Source organism: Passer domesticus, chromosome 2, assembly GCF_036417665.1.
Source record: "Passer domesticus isolate bPasDom1 chromosome 2, bPasDom1.hap1, whole genome shotgun sequence".
Taxonomy (NCBI): Eukaryota; Metazoa; Chordata; class Aves; order Passeriformes; family Passeridae; genus Passer; species Passer domesticus.
In genome coordinates, this window is record NC_087475.1 from 51,094,480 (window position 1) to 51,115,890 (window position 21,411).

The 21,411-nt window shown below is 40.4% G+C and overlaps 1 long non-coding RNA gene across 1 annotated transcript; it reads right to left on the minus strand.

Annotated features, from left to right (window-relative positions):
• Positions 1-2,009: 2,009 nt before the first annotated feature.
• LOC135293908 (uncharacterized) lies at positions 2,010-17,328 on the minus strand. The gene is made up of 3 exons (XR_010356024.1): positions 15,813-17,328; positions 6,992-8,659; positions 2,010-2,819 (listed from the first exon to the last, which is right to left on the minus strand). It is a non-coding gene; the product is annotated as an uncharacterized LOC135293908 (long non-coding RNA).
• Between the last annotated feature and the right edge of the window lie 4,083 nt (positions 17,329-21,411).

Genomic DNA, 21,411 nt, shown 5'->3' on the forward strand with positions numbered 1-21,411 from the left:
TTGCATGAAACAAAATTTTTCAGGTCCTCCATGACAAACACAAATGTCAAGAGTTCATTCTTTCATTTATTTTGTCTTCTCCAGGAAAGTGGTGTATAAGCACATTGTTTACACTTCGGCCATCTATATCTATTATCCTTGCAGCCAACAGCTTCTTGGAAACTTCATCTACATTATTTGTGTCCAAAGGATTTGTTTATTAAATTGCATTTATTTATTAGTTCTCAAGCAAGTCTTTACCCAAAATATTTTTATCTGACTGCATTTTGATTTTTAATTTGCTATATTTTATATTTTTCTATAGTTCCTTATTCAGGAAGGAAGCATATCATTCAATCTTTGAATGATGAATGACTCATTCCTTGCATGAGAATATATAGTTCCTGGAATGATGTATAGTTATATGAATAGTCTTTTCACTTTTTAAGTCACTTGCTACTCGTAATGGTTTGAATTTTATTGGATCTCATTTTTCTTCATTGTTTTGACATAATATTTGTTAAGATTTGATATGCATTTCCTCTAAAATTTCAACATGGTTGTTCTCAACAAAGCCGGACATATCTGTCCATTTATACCTTTTTTCAGCCTCTTTTAATTCCTTTTAAGCAAGATTTTTGGAAATTTTTTTTATTTCCTAGTCTGGGAAATTAAAACACCATGGTGGTGTTTGAGGGGTTTTGCTTTGTTTTGTCCACTTGAGTCGTTCCTGCAGCCATGTGCCTTATAATCTCTGCTACAGAGTCCTTGGACAGCATTGCTTTGCACCAGGACCTGCAAGCACATCAGCACGACCACTTGTGCTTGTCCTCACTGGCTGCCATTTGCTGCAGTCATTCTCATGATGGCTAAAAATTAGGTCTCTGCATCACACTCTGAAGAAAGATTTATCCAGATCACACAGAGGTAATTAACATCTCTCATTATGACTGTTCCTGTCCTGAGAGACCCTCTCATCTCCTAAAGCGTGTCACAGTCAGACTTGAGAGGGTAAAGGGATCAGCAAAACAGGTCAAATGTAACATTTCCTGGTTTCACCTTGGAGCTTCAATCCATGCAAATTCTGTGTTATTTACTGAAGCATAAATATGCAGTCCTTCAGAGAGTTGGCTATGATGAGCTGCCTCTATTAGTTCTTCATTCTTCTTGCCATACCTATAGGTTTTTTGCTAATTCAACTTTCTTGCATTTAGACTAATGACATTAAGCCCATTCAAAAATCATATGACCACATGGCATACAACCTTTAACAAAGTCTTCTTTATCAAGGGTATCTGGGAAGAATTGGATCATTAATGGATCCAAGTTCACACACTGTATGATAATTACAGACACCAAATATACTCCAATTAAATCAATATATGGCTGTCTCCATTTTTGTGAAAAGAAATTTCCCAGCTTCTATATGACCTCTTGAGATCAGCTGCTGTGTAAACAACTAACATCAATATGACTTTGATCATGACAAAAATGTGGCAGACAGGGAATTTGCTTAGGACAGGGAAACAGGCGTGAGCTGTCTCTATTTTCAGGGACAGCAATTTGATTCATCCAAGGACAAGCCACACAGACCATCCAGCTTTTCCAAAATGTTGCATGCAGTTATCCATGCAGATATAATCAAAGCTTGATGTGCAGTGACAAAGTAGTAGAGAATAAGCAATTCAATAAGAATTGTGCAAGCATCCTCTCATCTTACTTATCAATCCAAGGCTAGTAGAAAACAATTTCTAAGATATACTTTGGGTGAAAAAAGATTAATTTTAATGTCAAAAAAAATGTTATCACTCCTAAATATATTACAGTTACCAGAATAACAGACTGTTAAAATAGCTAAATCATCATCATCAACAACAACAATCCAAAACTTAACTAGTGTAAAACACATATAGATGACTTTTGTGAAACTACTTTATAAAAAAAATACAGCCACCATTTGGGGAATGATGTCTAAATATTCATTTAGGACTCTTCAAAATGCATTTTTTTAAGACCATTACTGCTGCTAACTTTCTCCTCTACAATGCCTCTTATAAGAAACACACAGCTTGGTCCCCTGCATGATGATGTGTTTTGCAATTACACATATGCATAGGAAATATACAAAATTTTACTGCTTTTCCTGCCTTGTCACAGAAACATATTTTTGGTTTTTTATGGATCTGTTTCTGCTGCATTTATTGCAAAATTCTAGTTGTTAAAGAGCATTGTATTTAAAAAAATAACACTTCTCAACACATTCACTTAAATCCTCCATAAGTATAAAAACAACTGAGACATCTGGTTCCAGCTGAGACAGGAAATGTCTTTGCTGACATGGGATCATGTTTATTTCAAAGAAGTCCAAGGATGATCTTGGGAGGTACAGAGAAATATATTTAATACAGTATCAGACAAACTGGAAAAAAATTACAATAAACAACAGAATAGTAGGAAAACAGGTAAGTAAGGCATAGTAAACAATAATTATCTTGCCTGTTTTGTTTCCCCATACACCTCTGGTGGCACACAGCCTAAGCAGATGAGCAACACACTGTTCCAACAGCAGAGCTAGCACAGCCTCATTTCCTATGGATTTGTCTTCTGTGCCTCCATATTCTCCTCTGCCTATTTCCCAATCTCCCCGCTCCCACCCCATATCCTGGCCGCTGTCTCTGACACGAGGCAGCAGACAGAGCTGTGTTGCTGAAGCCATGGGGTAATGTCCCCAGTGACTGGCCACTTGTCAGGTGAGATGGAGCACTTTAGTGCTGAATTTGGGCTGAGGGCCTTTCCTGGGGCTCTCCTTCAGCAATCTTTCTGAACAGCATCAGGTGGCCCTAGAGGAAGGAACAGGAGAAGCCCTTTTAGTATGTACCCATGTAAGCACTAACACATTTTTTTCTCCATTTTTTTGTCTACTACTATTTTGGTTTAGTTGGCTTAGTTCCCCAGTCTGGTTCACTGGTAGTTCAAGTGCTGGGAGGGAAGGAATGCTTTCAGTGACATTGTCAGTTTAAAATGAAAATGCTTGTCGAAATGGAGAATCAGTTTATGAGTCTACCAAAAGTCAACCACCAGTAGTTATGAAACGTATAATTTTTATGAGATCATTACCCCTCTGTCAGATTTGGTAGTGCTTGATCAATTTAAATATTATCAAGAAGAAAATAATGGATGAAATGGCAATTAGAGCACATAAACCCACTTTAGGAAAGTATGCTATAAATTATACACACAAGCTTGCACATGGAGTAGCAGTGACAAAGATTAGGACTCATCCACTTCAAAAAGAGCCATCTGAAGGTGATACACAGTAAAGCGCATTATTTACAGCACTGGAATGTGTTTTACCGGCTGTGGTGTGAGGTGACACATCACACTGAAATTCCACATATCCCTGTGTGCCTAAACACCCTAGCAGCCACCACTGCAAGCAGGACACTACACGTTTCTGCCAGCTTTATGTTCTATGTAATAAGGCAAGAAGTTCAAACCAAAAAAAAGGGTGTCCTTTCTCATACAATACATGGGGCATTGAGGAATTTGCTCCCTCAGGAAGGCTGGGTGCTAAACAATGATGGATGTTATGACAGATTCCAAAGAGCATTAGACATATTCGTGCTTCCACCAGTGAGTATTCGATCAACAGGTATGATGTGTAACCTGCCTCAGGATATTCCTAAACCACGGGTGAGACATCATACTCAAGACTGTTTATTCTTATTGCTTTTTAAAAATTATGTCCCTAAACCTCTGTTTAGAAGAAGCAGTATCCTGGATGATATGTACCTAATGTCTTTTTTTGTATGATCTGTGTTATTTCCTACTGTTTTGCTGAAGAGCGGGAAACAGAGACTTGTCCCTGTTGCACACTGTTGAATGGTGTGCCACAAAGGAGACAGATAAAAATGGTGTACACCATCACTATAGAGTGCCAGCTACACTAGAGAAATGCACTGCCTTTCTGCCCCTAGGAAACAGCAGCAACTGCACTGTGGTTTCCAGAACTACTCAGTTACCATGTTTGAGACCCCAGTTCTTTCATATCTCTGCCTCAGTGAAGAACACACACAGGGGTCTTTAACTGCCTGTACCACACATCCTTCCTGCAGCCTCACGCTGGATCACCCATTTCAGTGAGGCCTAAGCCTTCGCCTTTCTCCCTGCAGCCCTCGTGGCACTCGGGTCCAGCTGCACTGAACAAGGCAGTGGGAAGAGCCCACTTGGCATACATGGCATGGCAGATGATTCACATTTAAAACATGTACAGCTTATTCACATTTAAAACATGTACTGTTAAAACATGTACATAAATATGTACAGATATGTAAGTTTTTATAAATGCATATACGCACACTTTATACAGAAGAACTATATTAAAATAAAGGTTATGAAGAAAGCTGTTAAAAGTCAGAAAATGTCATCATTGATTCTGCACAGTGTTTACATGTTCAGTCCCTCTCAGCCATTAAAGATAGGTTCATGGGGTTTTTTTTCTACAAGACCTTTCCCCGTTAAAGCAGATGGTTACTTTGAAATGAATAAGCAGCTATTTGTTCAATATTTGCAGTACATTCCCTTGCCCTGAGCTTTATTTATGGAACACTACACAAGCTCTGCTTTGAAAATTTATTAACTTCATTCTGGGTTGAAGGGGTTCAAAATTTTCCAGTAAAAAAGCACTCTTTATTCAAAACTGAAACTTCCTATGGCAGACTTTTAACATAAAGTTCACCCTGAAAAAAGAGGGGAAAAGGAGACAAGGAGAAAAGGGGAAGGAGAAAAGGAATGGGGGAAGGAAGGAAGGAAGGAAGGAAGGAAGGAAGGAAGGAAGGAAGGAATGGGGGAAGGAAGGAAGGAAGGAAGGAAGGAATGGGGGAAGGAAGGAAGGAAGGAAGGAAGGAATGGGGGAAGGAAGGAAGGAAGGAAGGAAGGAAGGAAGGAAGGAAGGAAGGAAGGAAGGAAGGAAGGAAGGAAGGAAGGAAGGAAGGAAGGAAGGAAGGAAGGAAGGAAGGAAGGAAGGAAGGAAGGAAGGAAGGAAGGAAGGAAGGAAGGAAGGAAGGAAGGAAGGAAGGAAGGAAGGAAGGAAGGAAGGAAGGAAGGAAGGAAGGAAGGAAGGAAGGAAGGAAGGAAGGAAGGAAGGAAGGAAGGAAGGAAGGAAGGAAGGAAGGAAGGAAGGAAGGAAGGAAGGAAGGAAGGAAGGAAGGAAGGAAGGAAGGAAGGAAGGAAGGAAGGAAGGAAGGAAGGAAGGAAGGCTTGATTATGCTACATTTTATTATTTTCATGAATGGAACATATTTTCTTTTATCATATTAGACAAAATATAATCATGCATATTATAGATATTAATAATTAAATCCTTCTGCAAAGGTTTGACCTTTGTGACAGATAAAGTAGTTTAAGCTTCATTTTTTGCAAAAATTTGTTCAAAAGGTTTTTTTCTAAATTTTGGTGGGGTGAAGCTAATTTCCTTTTTTTTTCTCCATGAACTAGTCATTCCCATAGAACTTTATTTTTGGGGTTTATGATGCTCATTGCTGTAGATCTTGACTTTTTTATACAATTAATTAAATTACACTGTGCTTCTATGGGAGCTGGGGATTTTTTGAAACCTATTTTAAAAAAGGATCAAATAAATGAAGGTGAGATGGGATTCAGATACAACCTGAATGTTTAGGATGAAAAAGAAGACTGGAAATGAGAAGACTATTTAAAATTACCTCATAATAATCAACATGGACATTTTCCTAACCATATCTACTATTCACATCCTGGATCAAAAGAAAGCCAATGAAGCTAGTGCCAGAAAAGAAAGAGAACTTATTATCCTTCTCACTCCCTTTATGGACTACACCTTCATTAAGAAAAAAGGTAGTGCAGAGAAAAGTGAAGCAGCATTTCTGCATTAGGTTACCACAGAACAGTGACAGTTCTTTTGCAAAATCAAAATGATAGCTCTTTGGCATTTGTACTCAGTAGTCCAGTTAGAATAAAAAATAGAAACATAAACTGTGAATGGCCTCTCCTGTTGTGAAATAAACTCTTGACTCTTCATGCAGCTTGCTGCAATGTTTGGCAGAGAATTGTGGACTGCATTTGAACATAAGTGACATTACTGTTATGTCTGAGAAGAGGTTCATCAAATCTGAAGCTTCCCCCTTCTACACTCTGTCTGCAGTGCTGCACACATTTAACCTGCACAGCTAGTTTGTATAAGCAGCTTTAAAAAGCACTTCTACAATGGAAATATGTAAATAGTCCCATAACACTGAGTTTCATTTGAAGTTAAACTGGTGTGCAAAATGGGCATTCAGCCCCATCAATCTGACATAAGATCATGCCAACAGCACAAGAACAAACATGTTACCACGGAAGTCACTCGTGAACCGGGAGCAAACTGCTTGCAAATGGATTTATTATGAAACAGTACCACTGATTGCTTTATAGATTACTCCTTGGAGCTGTGTTCAACTTCGGATAAGAAGTGCTGTCTGGAAAAGCAGTTAGGGATTTCTGGATTTGAAACTGTTTATCAACAGGAGGCACATCTACTTATAGTACTATGAATTCAAAATGTATGCATAAGCTGGCAGGATAAGGCAGAGAAACTAAGGACAAAATAGCGTCCTACTCACACCCAATGGAGAACCCTTTTAGGTGTTGTAGCAGAGATAAGATGACAGGTTCCTTACCTGGGAAACATGTTTGCAGCAGTGACTCGTTACAGTGAACACTACAGTAAATTAAGCAAGACAGAACTGTAGATGTATAAAATGTCTTTTCCAGCTACAAAAGAAAACTCCACAGTGAATCTGGTAAAAGTTTTCACAGGACAGTGGTGGATGTTTCATTGAGGAGAGAGAAGGTGCTGGGAAGCCACTTTCTTGCTATGATTAGTCACTCTGGCAGACACAAGGAGAGTGGAAGCCGCTGAAGCAAAAGGTTTACTTGGTTTGCTGAAGAAGTCTGGGGGGAGAAAAATTGTTTCCTGCCATTTCACATAGATTACCTTTCAGACACCGGGAGTTCATCCAAATCTTTCCAGTCAAACAGTCTTTATGTAACCTGGATCATCACCAAACCAAAAGCAGAAAGCAATTACAGGGTGAGAGATGTGAAGGCTAAATAAAAGAAAATATAACATACAATGCTCAAACTACAGAGTGTCACTGCTTCCTTGCTCATGCTGAAGTTGTCAATATAAAACATTCCCTCTGAGGCATCTGTGGCCGAAGACAAATTTTACCAGATGATGTTGTCTGACTGGAGGCCTGTTATCAAGTTATATGTGATTCCTGGTATAGCACAGCTGACTTGTTTTGATACATTGCTATCATGGAAAAAAATGTAAGATGTGCCAGGAACAATTTCCAGCTGATTCCTAACTTGCTCACTGTCTTAGTATTTTTTATGAGTCCCTGAAGTGCTAGAAATGCCAACCTCCATCCTCCCACCAGAAATAAAATCAGGAACATATAAGCTTGGGTTTCTCAAAACCAATTTATTTCGCTAAAGAACACAAACCACACCATTCCTGTGATGACTGCAATCCTTTGCAGTGCTGTTTTCTCCCTGGTTCTTGGAATTTGCATTCTCAAGACAGAAGAATAGCATACTGGTAACATGGTGAGTATTGTTCAATGTCTGTATTGTAATAGGTGACATAAGGAAGGAGACCGTCATTCAAATGTGTAAACATGTTAGAAGGAAAGATTTCTAGGTCATACAACAATAACAACAACAAAAACAGCAGTAATAATTGCAGTGAAAGTAATTGCTCTTTATCATTAAGGATGAGTGCCATTAGTAGCCCAAAGCTAGTGTACACTTTCCATTAAGTTATTTAAGGCATTAAAAAAGTCCAAGATTGTCAAGTAGATACAGATGTCATTTCAGTATGACATAAATTACTGATTCCAGTGGATTCCCCAGAGGGACCTTGACTTAGAACTTCTTAAAACTCAATGAACTTTGTAAGAACTTGAAACACTTTAATTAATATCTAAATTGTTTTCAGGTACATGGTTACAACATTCAGATCTGCACACAAAGCTGCTTGTGGTGAAAATTTACCCATGTATATGTGCCTGGGTAAAAAACCCAAAAAATTCAATTAAAAAAATTTAAAAGTATATGTATATGTATGTATATATGTGCTTGGGCACACTGTTTGATCAACTGAGTTGTGAAATACAGCAGAACTCAGTTACAAACAATTGATTCCCATCCCCACAATTCCCCATGCCTTTAAACACACCTTGCAATCTAGTATAAAACTGGCCTGGAATTCAGCAGGGCTTGGGAGCAGTGCCAGGAACGGCGGGATACCCATCCATATGGAAATGTGCAGCCACCAATGCAGCACAGCACGCTACAGACGCCTGACATAAATCATAGGTAACATCTAACAGCGCAGGCACAACAGTGGGAGCAGGCAGAGCAGAGATACATCAGTACGGATGCACTGATGTAATTATTATTCCAGAGGGGATTCTGAATGTAAGAAAGCCATTAGACGTGATGACAGCTTCTTTGTTTTTTCTTGCAGAATTTCACCATAATATACAGGCTAAACTTGATTGGAGATGGCAGGATATTTTTTCTGATTATTCCAGGCATTAAATCATAGTCCTCTGCATGTGTCTGTTTGGTTTCTTCAATATCACTTTTGTGGGTACTAAAGAAAGATATGGATAAATTTTGAATTAAAATGTAGTAATACATTTATTTTTCCTTCTGTATCAGATTTTTTTATTTTTAACTGCAGAGGAAACAGTAAGTTATGCTTGTCTTTTGTGAAAATTTCTATGCATATTTATCATAGTATTATCTTATAAAGGTCTTTTCTTTCTTGTTTACAAAACTAACTTCCAGTTTTGTATTAAAGTTTTGGGGTCTTTTTAACCATTTCTAGAGTGTTCATGAATACATGTTCCAAGATTATAATCTATGAGGAACCTTAGATATTAAACACTGTGAAAGTAACCTAAATGTATACATTTAAATTTTAAGAAATTCTTCCAACAATCACACAATGCAAGAAGCATCTGCACTCAGATTAAGAACTTCAGCAAACTGATCTCTGCACTGATGGAACCAGGTAATTTCAGCAGACCTCTAAAGTAATCCAAGGTATCTTAGTAACCATATCATTACTTCAGCACTCAAAATACCACAATGATGGGTGGGTTAAAGTGACTTGTGGACCCTTCTCACACAGACATCTAGAAAAACATTGCCCTAATTTTCAAGCATGCTGAGATACCATACTATGAACTGAAAACCGTGAGAACTGTCAATTCTCAGCAGCTCTGAAAAACACCTCTAGGTGAGACAACTTGGGGATCTTTCTGTACCAAGGGAATTAAGGGTTCTATGTCAGAGAGCAAATCATTTGAATGTGGACTGTACTTAGAATCCCTTCTATCTTCTGCCCTGCCACTGATTTAAAACTAAGAGATCTGGACAAGAAGCCTTCTAGTACAGGCTGACAATTAACAGCTGCTAAGCTATGATTATCCTACTAGCACAGAAAAAAAGAACTCCCTATTGTTCAGGCAAACACCAGCTTTTCCAGTCTGAACTTGAAGAGACCAACAATTCACAAACTGGAGATAGCCTTCAAGCACCTATAAAGAAAATGTTATGGCTGGTCAATGGACAGAGAGAAATAGTGCCTATAAGAAAAAGGATAACTGGTAATTTTAATGACTGAAAGAATGAACATACTGCATGAATAGAAAATGACCCATATCCCCAGCAGAGGTATAGACTTGTTCCATGATGTAGGTTGGCAAGTATCTCATGGAAGGAAATTTAGCATACACTGAAGGATGTTGATCACATCCTCCAAAGAATGCCCAAGAGTGGTAACAAAATTAAGTCAAAATGGCATACATGAATCTTATTGTTTTGTCTGAGTTCATACATCCCTTGTGCTTTCTAATTAAGGGCAAACAGGCTCTCAATGTTTTTTTAAATTGTTTTATGTACTTAACTTTTCCCTGGAGAGGTAAATTATGCCCACCAGATTAAAGTTCAGAGGAAGGATGTGATTAAATGCTTGAGGCACTATAAAGTGCCAGTGCTGGTGCTAATGCCAAGGAAAGATAGATCATAAGTATCTACTTTAAAGAAAGAATAACATGCAATTTAAATCCAGCAAATATACTGGAAAGGACAAAGGAAAAAGTCAGTGCTGGAGTCTATTCATACTCAGAAAGCTGAAAAGCACACACGAGCTGAGATTAAAGTAACTCTTCTAAAAAATCCACAGTAATTCCATAATTAAAATACAAATACTTTGAGGTCACATTAAACTTCTTGATTGACCCTGAGTTATCACTCTAATTACAGGCATTTCTAACAAAAGAAAGTGTGATATCCTCAAGAGCTTGCAGTGATATCACACAGCTTTAGGCATCAGGGCACAAATGTTAGAAACCTATTTCTGTTGCACTTCCTCTACAGCTGGTGGAGCAGCTCAGCAGAAAATCTGACCAACCAACACAAGCTGAGTAGAAAAAATCTAAGACTGTCCACATCACTTAAAAAATTCATAAAAGTAATGACACGGCATGCCCTGACTGAAGGCTACAGAGATATGGGCATTAACATCTCTCATGACTGATTCAGAGCAGCCATCTGAACCTCCTGGGGAACATCCTAACCAGTCTATTCAATGGCATTCTGTCTTAGACTTTCTGGTTCTCTCTGAAGAACATTTCACTTTGCATAAATTAAGCATTTATGGGCATGTCAGCACTCAAAAGGGCTATGAGTGTCCTCAGATCAAAGAGACCTTTGGTTTGTTTGAAATGCCTTACAGCACATTTTAGCACCATGGTTAAAAGAACTTATGTGGTTCAATTTTTAATTATGTAAATTATAAGGTACAATGCCTTAATTTTGTGAGTGGTAGATATGGTTTTCATCCAGCTTGAGAAAACAAAATATATAGAAAATGTGCTCTTTTCATAGTTCTGCCATTTTAACACAAATTTACCACTATTTGAGGACATTCCATTGTCTTTCTTTTGAAGGATAAACGAGCAATCCTTTAGCAAGGCTATTTTATGAGGTTCATAACAAGCCTCTGGTTTAAAAAGGAGCCCTTCATACTGAAGTGGTATGGTGTATGCAGGCTGTATACACAAATCTATAACACAAAGTATAACAGGACTCTCAGAAACTTTCAACATCATCCAGTTCAGCTCTCCAAAACAAATACTGAGACCATGAAATAGAGGATTCAGGAAAACAGCAAATGAGTCCTCTGTGTTCTTTGCAGCAACAAGTCTGAAAGTGGCTTGCCTCTTGATCTCTAAGCTCTGTTTCTCTTGTCTAAGATAGGAATACAACAGACTGTGAAGTAAAGGGAGTGGTCATACAGACACGGTGTGTGTTTCACACTTACTAGGCTTGTTCTCTACACTCTTCCCATCTGAACACAACAGTATCAAAAATATTTATGGAGCGGTAAGTAATTTTTGTGGATTTTTCCCGTTCCACACAGCTCAGAATACTCTGAACCAGCTCCAGGAACACAGGAGCTTGCCAAAACTTTAGTTCAAGCAGGTGGTTCCAATTCATAGGACTTTTACCTTCTCTATGCTTGAGAGGTTCTTGGAACAACAAAAAAAACTCACATGCCTATGTTGGCAAGTGTAAGATTTGAAAGGCAGATGTTATTCTCTCATCCACCCATTGAAATCCTCTTGCCAGATTACCTAGTATCAGAACTATGACTTTTGAACCGGCCCCTGGGAGGGCTGCTATAATAGGGCAGCTACAAGCCATGTGCTGCCACTTATCTTTGTGCTTCTTACTGGGAAAGAAAATGGAAATAAAAAAATAGAGAACTCTGAAGAATGGTAATTTCTTACCTAGTAATTTGCTTCTCCACATGCCCTAGTATGCAAACTCAGACTCTAGCTAAAACTCCTCCTGTCAGCAGATGGACACAATGAAAAAAGCCCATGGGATGTCAGATTTTAAATACAGATGGATGATCTCTCTGGTTAAGTCCAGATTCAAATTTCTGAAGCAATAAAGGTGAAAGTGCCCTTTCAGAATGTACAGTAGAAAATTACCATAAAGATAAATTCTTCAGAGAGAGAAAACAACATTATACCGGATGAAAATGTATCAAAAATTTGTAGGTAATTACTAATTTTAAAAGCAGTATTAGCTGAACAGTGACCATTGATAAATATTTTTTTTCTGTTTTCTGTTTCTGTGCAAATATTTGATTATAAGGTTGGTCTGTGCCCCTCCTGATGTTTTGCCTCCTGTTTGAACTGATATAGGACAAACAGTGGAGGATTGTTATCCCTTGGTAATTTGTTGTTCAGATGGATGCCCAGCCCACCCAAGTAGGGCTGGTAACCAAACAGTCGACCACCTGGTAAGACAATTTAAGTTTATCACAAAGTCACATGGCAATGAAGGATGACTGGATATCTATGAAAGGATTGAGACTGATCAAAGAAATATCTCCTTTCCTTGATTTGTAGGAGAGAAGTATGAGCAGAAAGAGGAAGATTCAGGGCAACATTTGTAACAAAAACAGTTTAGGAAAAAGTAGATAATAATGTGGTCACTTCATATTTAGATGCAGCATGTCCATGCTTTTGCCCTCAAAATCGATGTTAAGCTGTTCTCCAGGCAGGAATCCTTAAGAACTTCTCAACACTGTTTTCAAACAGCCGGCACCCTGAGTGAGGAGCTACTGAGAGCCAAGGAGTAAGAAATGTGTGTACTGACAACACAAGACTACCTCACATCCATCCCTATGCAGAACTTGGATTAGTCAGGGCTACAGAAAAGTTCCTCTGTCTTTTAAAAACATGGTATCCTGATTCTTTCTTGAGGAAATGTAGCAGAACTCATGTGTTTGGATTGGTGTTTTTTTTGTTTTGGTTTGGGGTTTATTTGTTCTTTTAAAAACACAACAGAAGTGGTGCCAACGCCCACTTTTAACATAAGGTATGATGTCCATATTTCAATTTCATAATTCAAAATTCAGGTTCCAGCTTCTCCCAGCAAAGAGTGCAACCCACATCACCAACCTGATAAATAAAGGTTCCAATAATCAGTCACATAACTAACCAGAATGGATGGATTTTCCATCTTTCTGTACAGCAAAGCAAGGAAGAGCATTGATACATCATGAGATTGTAATTTTGAGGCTGTGGTGATCAGCAGGAATACGGAATCTGTAGGCTTCGGTCCTTACCTCTAGCAGAACAGAGTTAAATGAGTGAAACACAGTTAATGCCCATTGTATTTTTCAGGCTGAGAAGAGTGTTACGTTCCCCATTCCTGGGGGTGAGAGCGTCCTGAACATTTGGTGATGTATCTGGTGTGCATGCATGCGTGTATGTGTATTTGGCATGGAAGCACTTCTGCCTCCTCTTCAGCTGTGTTTCAGGGGAAAGCATCCATTGCATTTTCGTGAGGTCTAATCCATTAGGCACGCTCCAAAAATATTTGACATATTGGGTCCCTCAAGCATTTGTAGATGGAGCATAGCCTGCTTTCCCAAACTTCCCCTTTAGACGAAAGGTATTGAGCTCTTTCATTTGGCTCTAAGTGTCTCAAGAACTTCACAGTGCTACATGAAGGCACCTAATCAAGCTAGGCAGCAGATTAACAGCTGGATTTTGGATCAGCAGTTTGGGCTCAGGCAATGCAATTCCACTGAAGTCCTGCTGTAAATGCTTTAACTCTTGCCTAGATGTGATAGCATCTATGGCAGCTGAGAGTTCAACCTGATATTGATGTGAAAAGGTGAAAAGGTTGGAGGATTTGAGTGGCTGGCTTAAAAATTGCACCAGGAAAAGTGCATTCAGTCTTGGCACAAGAGCATAAGGTTGAGTTGCTTCTCTTGCAGTCCTGAAACTTAAAGAATCTGTGAAGCCTGCCAAGCTTCTCATAAAACATTGAAAAGAATAAAAAGATGACCCGACTTTCTGTCACATAAAAGAGGTCCTCTGAAGGTAGAGGAAGTTTTTTCATTTTCAGAGGTAAAAAAAGGTGGAAGAATAAGAGAAATTCTGGAGCTAACAGTGAGAAGGTTTCTCTGAGGGAATGGATATAAAGAAATGTCATAAAGGAAGGAAGTGGTAGGAAATCTCTGCAGCTAGGGATGGGTCTTCTCCCTCCCTTCTATTAAAATTTATGTTAAGTTCAATAGTGAATAGTCTCTGAGGATATGTCCCATACATATCAGATTTTCTTTCTCTGTGTTGCCTTTTTAGAAAAGCATGTTTGCTTGCTATTTTTCCCCATATTTCTTCCCAGTGTCTGTATACTTTTATTTTATTGTCACTGATTTTCCTTCACCCTTCTTCATTTGGAGTCCTTTCCTGAATGAAACCACTCAAGGTAAGTGCTTTCGGCCCTGCTTTTAAAGGTTTTGATCAACATTTGACTTCACAGAACAACATGTTTTTTATATTCTCACATTTTTCAGTTTCTTAAATGGCACCCAGGCTCCCTTCTACACCCTTTTTATCCATTTAACATTTCTATAGCAATAAAGAATCTGGAAAAGAAAGCTCTTGTTTTAGTTCTTTCATATTTAGGCTTAGATAGCTTAAATTTTTAGAAAAGATTGAGTCTGTGTATAAAATATCTTTGTGGATGGAAAAAGGTAATCTTAAAGAGGAGTGTTTTCTCAGAAAAATTATTGACAAACTGAGTTTTCAGAGGCAAGCTTTCAGAGGAAAGGAGTTCCAGACAGGCTGGGTGCATGGACAGGCTGCCACTCCAGAAGGTGTGGGTATTTTTTAGGAGTCCCATGTGATAACTGACAGTGCTGTCTCACACAATGCTACCCACAAGAGTTTAGTCAAGTAAATTAGGTCTGCAAGGAGAGAGTTCAATGCCTGAATTTAAGGTCCTAAGCCTTGGTGTGTCCTTGGACACCTTGGTGTGAGTTAGGTGTCCAAGCCACATATCGTGGTCACTGCAGGTCTTGCCTGTGCAAGCAGGAGCACACAGACTTACTCAGCTGACCAAACCAAAGTCTTTAAAACAAAAGCCTACTTTAGGGTACAAATTCCTTTGAATGTACTGGGTTAGCTTCAGTTGCCTAAATAGGCATCCTGTGCCATCGGGTTGTCTTTGCTAACCCTGCCTGCCCTCTGGCTGTCTCTCCAGAAGCCACGTGGTGCTGCATTCAAAAGCCTCCTTTCGATGTATGAAAGCACAAGGCTCACATGGCTCCTGTGGAGGAACAGGAAACCCACCCCACTGTCTGCAATGGAAAGTTAAGACACCTCACTCACATTCCCATAACTAAATTTCTGTGCTTGAAGCCAAAGCTGAACCTCACTCTAGGGGACTGCCTTTGAAATGCAGCGTGCAGAGAAAAGAACTAACCCTCTTTTAGAGTGGAAACATTAAAGGCATTCTCAAATACCTTGGGAACCACAGAGTATAGATAATTCCTTTTTGTACTTATTTCTCAAAGTCAAACCCCCATTTTGAAATGTTGGGGTAAGCAGTAGGTCTCTGGTAAGGCTTCTAGATTCTTTCTCAGTTCTGTTTCTCTTATGACCTTGTCAGCATCCTGGCTGGACCTTCTCTGAGTTTCTCTGAAACTTCTTCTCCAGACTGCTCCTCCCTCCCCACCATATCCATATATACTTGTGCAACTCCCTGATTTATTACATTCCCTTTTTACAGAGTGTCACAGAAAAGAAATTGTAGGCATGACTTTTCTTGATTTGCTTGACAAAAAGAGGTGCTTTTAAGAAGTAACTCACACAAGAAGACTATCCCAGCTTCATGAATACTGACAGAACACTTACTACTTAACTCACATGTAGATACTCCAAGCTGCACTTCAGATAATGCAGGTGACAAAGGAAATAGTAAGAACAACTGAATTTATCCAAACATTGCAGATCATCTTGTTTTACAGGTGACTGAAGTAAAGCAGCATGCCTTGCTAAACACCGCCTCCACCTGCACAACCTGGCTTGCCTGCAGCAGTTGTTTAAGCAGCTGGTGAGAACACAGCAAAAGAGAAAAATGGTAGTGCTGAACTGAAAGTCTTTTAAAATTCCCAGTGCTCTTCTTCAGTCTCTGCTTTTTGTCACTTTTCATTCATTTTGTGTGATAGCAACCTTGCTAAGTACAATAGCAATACATTGCTAAGTTCAACCAAAAAGGCAGCTGAGAGTGGCATTTTTTTTTCAGTACAAATGCTCTCTAAAATCATCTACCTAGGAAACCAGACATTAGGATCATTAATCGTGAGGATTAATCGGTATCACCCTCTTAAATGCTCGGGATCAGGTATTTAAATAAACAGCAATGTCTTAAGAGAATTAGTATTTTGGGGTACTTTAGGCATTACATAATGCAAATGACACAATACACTAAGTGGTGAGATACAGTGAAAGCACACAGGAGAGCAGTGCCACTCTTCCGAGTGCCAGGGCTTCACTTTAATTTACGACTGAGCGTACATAACACGATTCTTCTGCAGGGTACATATCCCCTCTTAGTCTGAACTGCTTATTGCTTTTACAGTAGCAAAATTCCTAATGAAATTAATTTATGCTATTTGGCTTAAGTCCTATTTTTGCTGACTTTTACCTTTTTTTAAAGTAGTGTTTAATCTCCTATCCTCTTTTTTTTCTCTCCAATTTCATTTTAAATAGCTTACCAAATCAAAACCTATCCCACGAATGATCTCATAGTGCAGTTCAGCCCAGATTTTTTTTTTTCCTGCTCTCTTCTGCTTTATTTTTGGTCTGCGATGACAAATCTTAAAGGGGAAAAAACCCAACACACAAAAACTAGAAAATATTATATAACTGGATAAAGCCGGCAATTTAACTCTTCCCAGCAGAAAATTGTTTCTAAATACAACCCTGTCTGGAGCTGAAAAACGTCAGGATGGAAATCCAGCTCCGGGACACAGGAGGGAGCGCAGCAGCTCCCCGAGCAGATGTCCACACGCAGTGAGTCATCGGCAAGGGCTCAGCCTGGGATCAGCAGCACCCGGCACAGCTGCCCACGGTCTGCAGCCGAAAGAGCAGCTCAGCCTGTCCCTTACTCAGCGTGCGGAGCCCCGAGCTAACCCGGGCGAGCCAGAGAAGGGCAGCGAGACGCTGCGGAAACCTCCGGAGACGTGATTTCTGTGTCCGGCCCCCAGCTGCATTAGTGAAGGGGGGCGCTTAGCAGCACTCAGCAGAGCGCCGCGGCAGCAGTGCCTCCATCGCTTTCACCTAGCAGGGGCACCGAAACAGGACTGCCATCTGCGGGCATCCCGCTGCCTCGGGGCGCCGCAGCCTCCGCACCGAGAGCGCTCGGCGCAGCCATGCGGGGCTGCCGGGGAAGGGAAGGGAAGGGAAGGGAAGGGAAGGGAAGGGAAGGGAAGGGAAGGGAAGGGAAGGGAAGGGAAGGGAAGGGAAGGGAAGGGAAGGGAAGGGAAGGGAAGGGAAGGGAAGGGCCGCCGCCGCCCTCAGGCCCCGCCGTTGCCGCGGCAACCGGGGGCGGGCCCGGGCGGGCCGGGGTCGTTGTTATGCGCGGCGGGTGCGGGGCGGACAAAGGCGGCTCCGGCCGGGCCCGCACACAGCTCCCGCTTGTGCCGGGAGGGGCGAGGCCAGGGTCTCGCCACCGGCCCGGAGGGAAGGGCGGGGAGGGGAGGGGAGAGGCTGGAGCCGCAGCGGCGCGTCCCGTGGAAAGCTGAGCTCCCCGTGCCTCGCTCCGCCGAGCCCCGGGCGGCTCTCCCGCACCGCGTCCTCTCCCCCCGGGCAAAGGGGCCGCTCCGGGGTGGCAGGACAATTAAGGAAAAAAAAAAAAATCTGAGAGTATTAGCTTAACTTTATGCAGAAACCATATGAGGTGATGTGGTGATTTTCCTTTTTTTTTTCTTTTTTTTTTCTTTTTTTTTTTCCTGCTCTTGTGGCTAGAAGCCAAAACTCTCCTATTGAACGCCTCTCGCCGAATGGGAAAAAACTGCTTTGATTAATTAATGTTAGTCCTTTTCCTCAAAAAGAAGACGAAAACTGTTACCATTATTTTAGCTCTGGAGAAGCTTTAAGAGGGTCGTGGAAGACATACTGAGCCCTACCCTCTTTTCTTCCTCCCCTCCTCCCTTCATTAGCACCACACCTCGAGGCACATACACACCAAATGAAAAGGGAGAGCCGAAAAAGACTGAGCAGTTACCTGAGAAACCAGATACGGTGCTGTAGGGCACCATGGGTACCCCTGTACGGGAAGAATTCAAATGGGAGAAGTAACCTCTGCCGTAACCACCCAATGAACCACACCTCATTCAGTACATAATCCACCCTATACTGAAATATATGTGCCCGGGGCATGCACAGAACAGTTTTGTAGCATCGGTAACATGGTGGAATCCCACATTAAATGTTAAAATCTCACTCTAATGTGGATTGTATATAATTCTCTCCAAAAGCATAAAAATAGTGATAGCTATAAACCAGATAGTAGATCAACCATTCTTTGTGCTATCTGCTTTCCTGTTCCTCCACTGTTTGAAAAATAATAGTTTGCTCCATGGAAAATAGACAAATCTCTGTTACACAGAAGTAAACATATCAACATTCCCACCGATGTTTGCAAGCATCAGAAATGTGTTTGTGCTAACTGTAATCATGAAAGCATTGTGATGAATAATACGTTCTCATTTAGATGTTTTGAGGCATTAAGTTTTAGTTCACTAAATAGTTCTCATACTGTGGTATGAGTTCTGCGTTTCCTTTAAAAGCAGTCAAATACTCAATACTGCGTTTGCTGGTAGCCTTGCTTTGTTGCAGATTTGTTGTGCAACAGAAAGCCTGTTTTTAAAAGGATTATATTTCATATTCGGGAAAAACTGCTGTAAGTTTGAAAAAGAAGTTACACTTCTTTTTTGACCTTCATTCCACTTCCACCTTTCTGTGCACACATCCTGTGGTTGTAATCTATTACTCTGATCAAGTTTGTCTTTCCACGATGAAGCTAGACATGCATTTAGAAAATATCCTAGCAATGTGTTAGCATTGAAATGTGGTTCCAAGTCATAGGAACATAGTGATCACAAGCCATACTTGGTGAAGGAAGTCACTGTGTTTAACAGTTGAGATCCGTACTATGTCTTAATTTTACAGTCCCTGCTTAAGTGCTAGGAATTTTCAGGCTGAATTATTTAATAGACTACCAGGTATGAAGTCAGAATTTGTAAGGGAGGAAGCAGTGTTCACAGCACAGCACTTTTATTTAACAGTTAATTATGAAGCTGTGCACAGAGAAGCTTTTGAGATTGTTGCCATTAGAAACTGAGCCCTTGTGGCTAGAGTTATGGTCAGGCTGCCGTCTCCACCCCCACCCTCCTTCCCCGCCCTCCTCCTGCTCCGCCGGCTGACCTTGCCACGCTTGGCTGAGCTGAACCTTGAGGTGCTGCAGTGTTTTACATCGCTGGGCTCCAAGGTTTGAGGTGCGACCATGCAAGGGCTGGTGCCATCTGCGGGGACAAGAGTCTTTTGCTGAAAACCTGCCAGCTGTTATTCAAAATCACTGAGTATCATGTAACAAATATAAAAGCTACATGTCGGGGAGAATGTCTCTTTCCCTACTGATCTAGGCTGGAACACAGCAAAGTTTCCATTTACTTCTAGCTATTGTGAAAAGAAAGCTCCATTGACCTATTTTGACACTCAGCCAGGGAGGTGACTCCATCAGTCAGAAGCTGACCATTTTTGTTTCCAAACGCACCCACCAGAATTTTAATACTGTGCTTTGTTTGAACCGAAAAGCCATCATTTCAGTGCTTTTTGTCACCATTGTTCTCAGCCTTATGTATTTTACATGGTATTTTGGAGATACACTATTAGTCATCATTACAATATTCTGTGTAAAATTATTTATTTTGTGTGTAAGCCGGAAGAAAATTTCTGGTGAGTTTTCACATTACACGGTGGTACCGAGCGATCTTTTGTGAAAAGATAACACGGATTTGCTCTTTTGTAACCTCTTCTTCCCAGGGAGACTCTGATCCTTCACCAGCACAAGATGTTTGAAGTCCTGCAGTTGAATTTTGCAAGACCAGGAGCAGGCCTTGAGGCCTTCTAATTCTACTTGTCACTGAGCATCTCCCCAGCTGGGAGCAGGGCATGCAGGACATGGTGGGAGCAGAATCCTGAATTAATTCTCTTGGGAGTAATTGATTTCTACAGGCACAGCTTCGAAAGGTACCCGGTGCTGATACAGAGCAGCACAGAGTAGTTTTTGCTGATCAGCAAAGGAGTGGTTCACTTTAAGCAACAAGGCATGGGAAAATGTTCTGTAGAGAGCAAATCATTAGCAGGACATTGCAGCCTTTAGTCTGGATTTTCGATAGGTCGAACTGCATCATTGCGGGCACACTGAGGGAATGAGGTGCCCATGCATCATTCCTGCCAGACAGGATTCCTTCAGGTGTACCTTGCAGCGTTTTTGCTGTTGCTGTGAGAAGAGAAAATTGAGTTGTCGAAGTACTGAAAGCTGGGAATTTTTTCCCCAATGTTACTAATTAGGCATTGAAGCTTCACTTGCTATCATTCATTTAAAAATTTCCCTCTGCATGATGCTGCCTGGCCTCAGGGCTGGAGCAACAGCTGGGCGCTGCCTTGTGGTCCCTTAGCCCAGAAACCTTTACTGAGATCTTGTCAAGGAAGGGAGCTCTTTAAACTCTCTGTTCTTTACCCTTTCTGAGAACCATACCACATCCAGTTTGAATATGTAACCAAGTCTTGGATTAGGGTACAGGCATAAGTTTTGTGCATAGAATCTCTTGAGTATAAGTGAACGTTTCAGCTGGGATGGCCAGCAGAACCTCTGGTCTCTACTTTCACTACCTAGGAAAACACTGTTTGTGGCTGATGCAAATGTATGTTAAGCAAAGTAAAAGATAGAATTTCTTTTTATGCAGTTACTGAGCTATGTGAGATGACAGTAATTATTTTTACCATTGCTTAAAAACCTGTATTTTAAAGAAAATGTAGCAGTTCAAATGTGTTTGGCATTTGAGAAAGTCAGAAGAAATATTATGGATTGATTGACAAAACCAGCAGTTTTACAAAATAATCTTCAAGTACAGTATCTAAGAAATGTTGTGATTATCTGAAATAAATCTAAGCAGAGAGATGTAAAGTTAAAGTCTGAAAGGAATTTTCATGAAGATGTGGTGAACATGTCCACTGATATAATTTCTGGTGAAATAAAAGATGGTAAAAAAAAGGAAATTGCTCCCAATTTCAGATGTGCCCTTTACTGTAGCAAACTCACAACTGTGTATTGCCTTTTGCTTTCATGGTCAGAACTGGTATTTCTTGAAAATGACATCTTTCCACAACAGACACTATATTTACAATAAATATTTTACACACATTAAATGTAGCTGTTTTCAGTGTGATTTTAAAC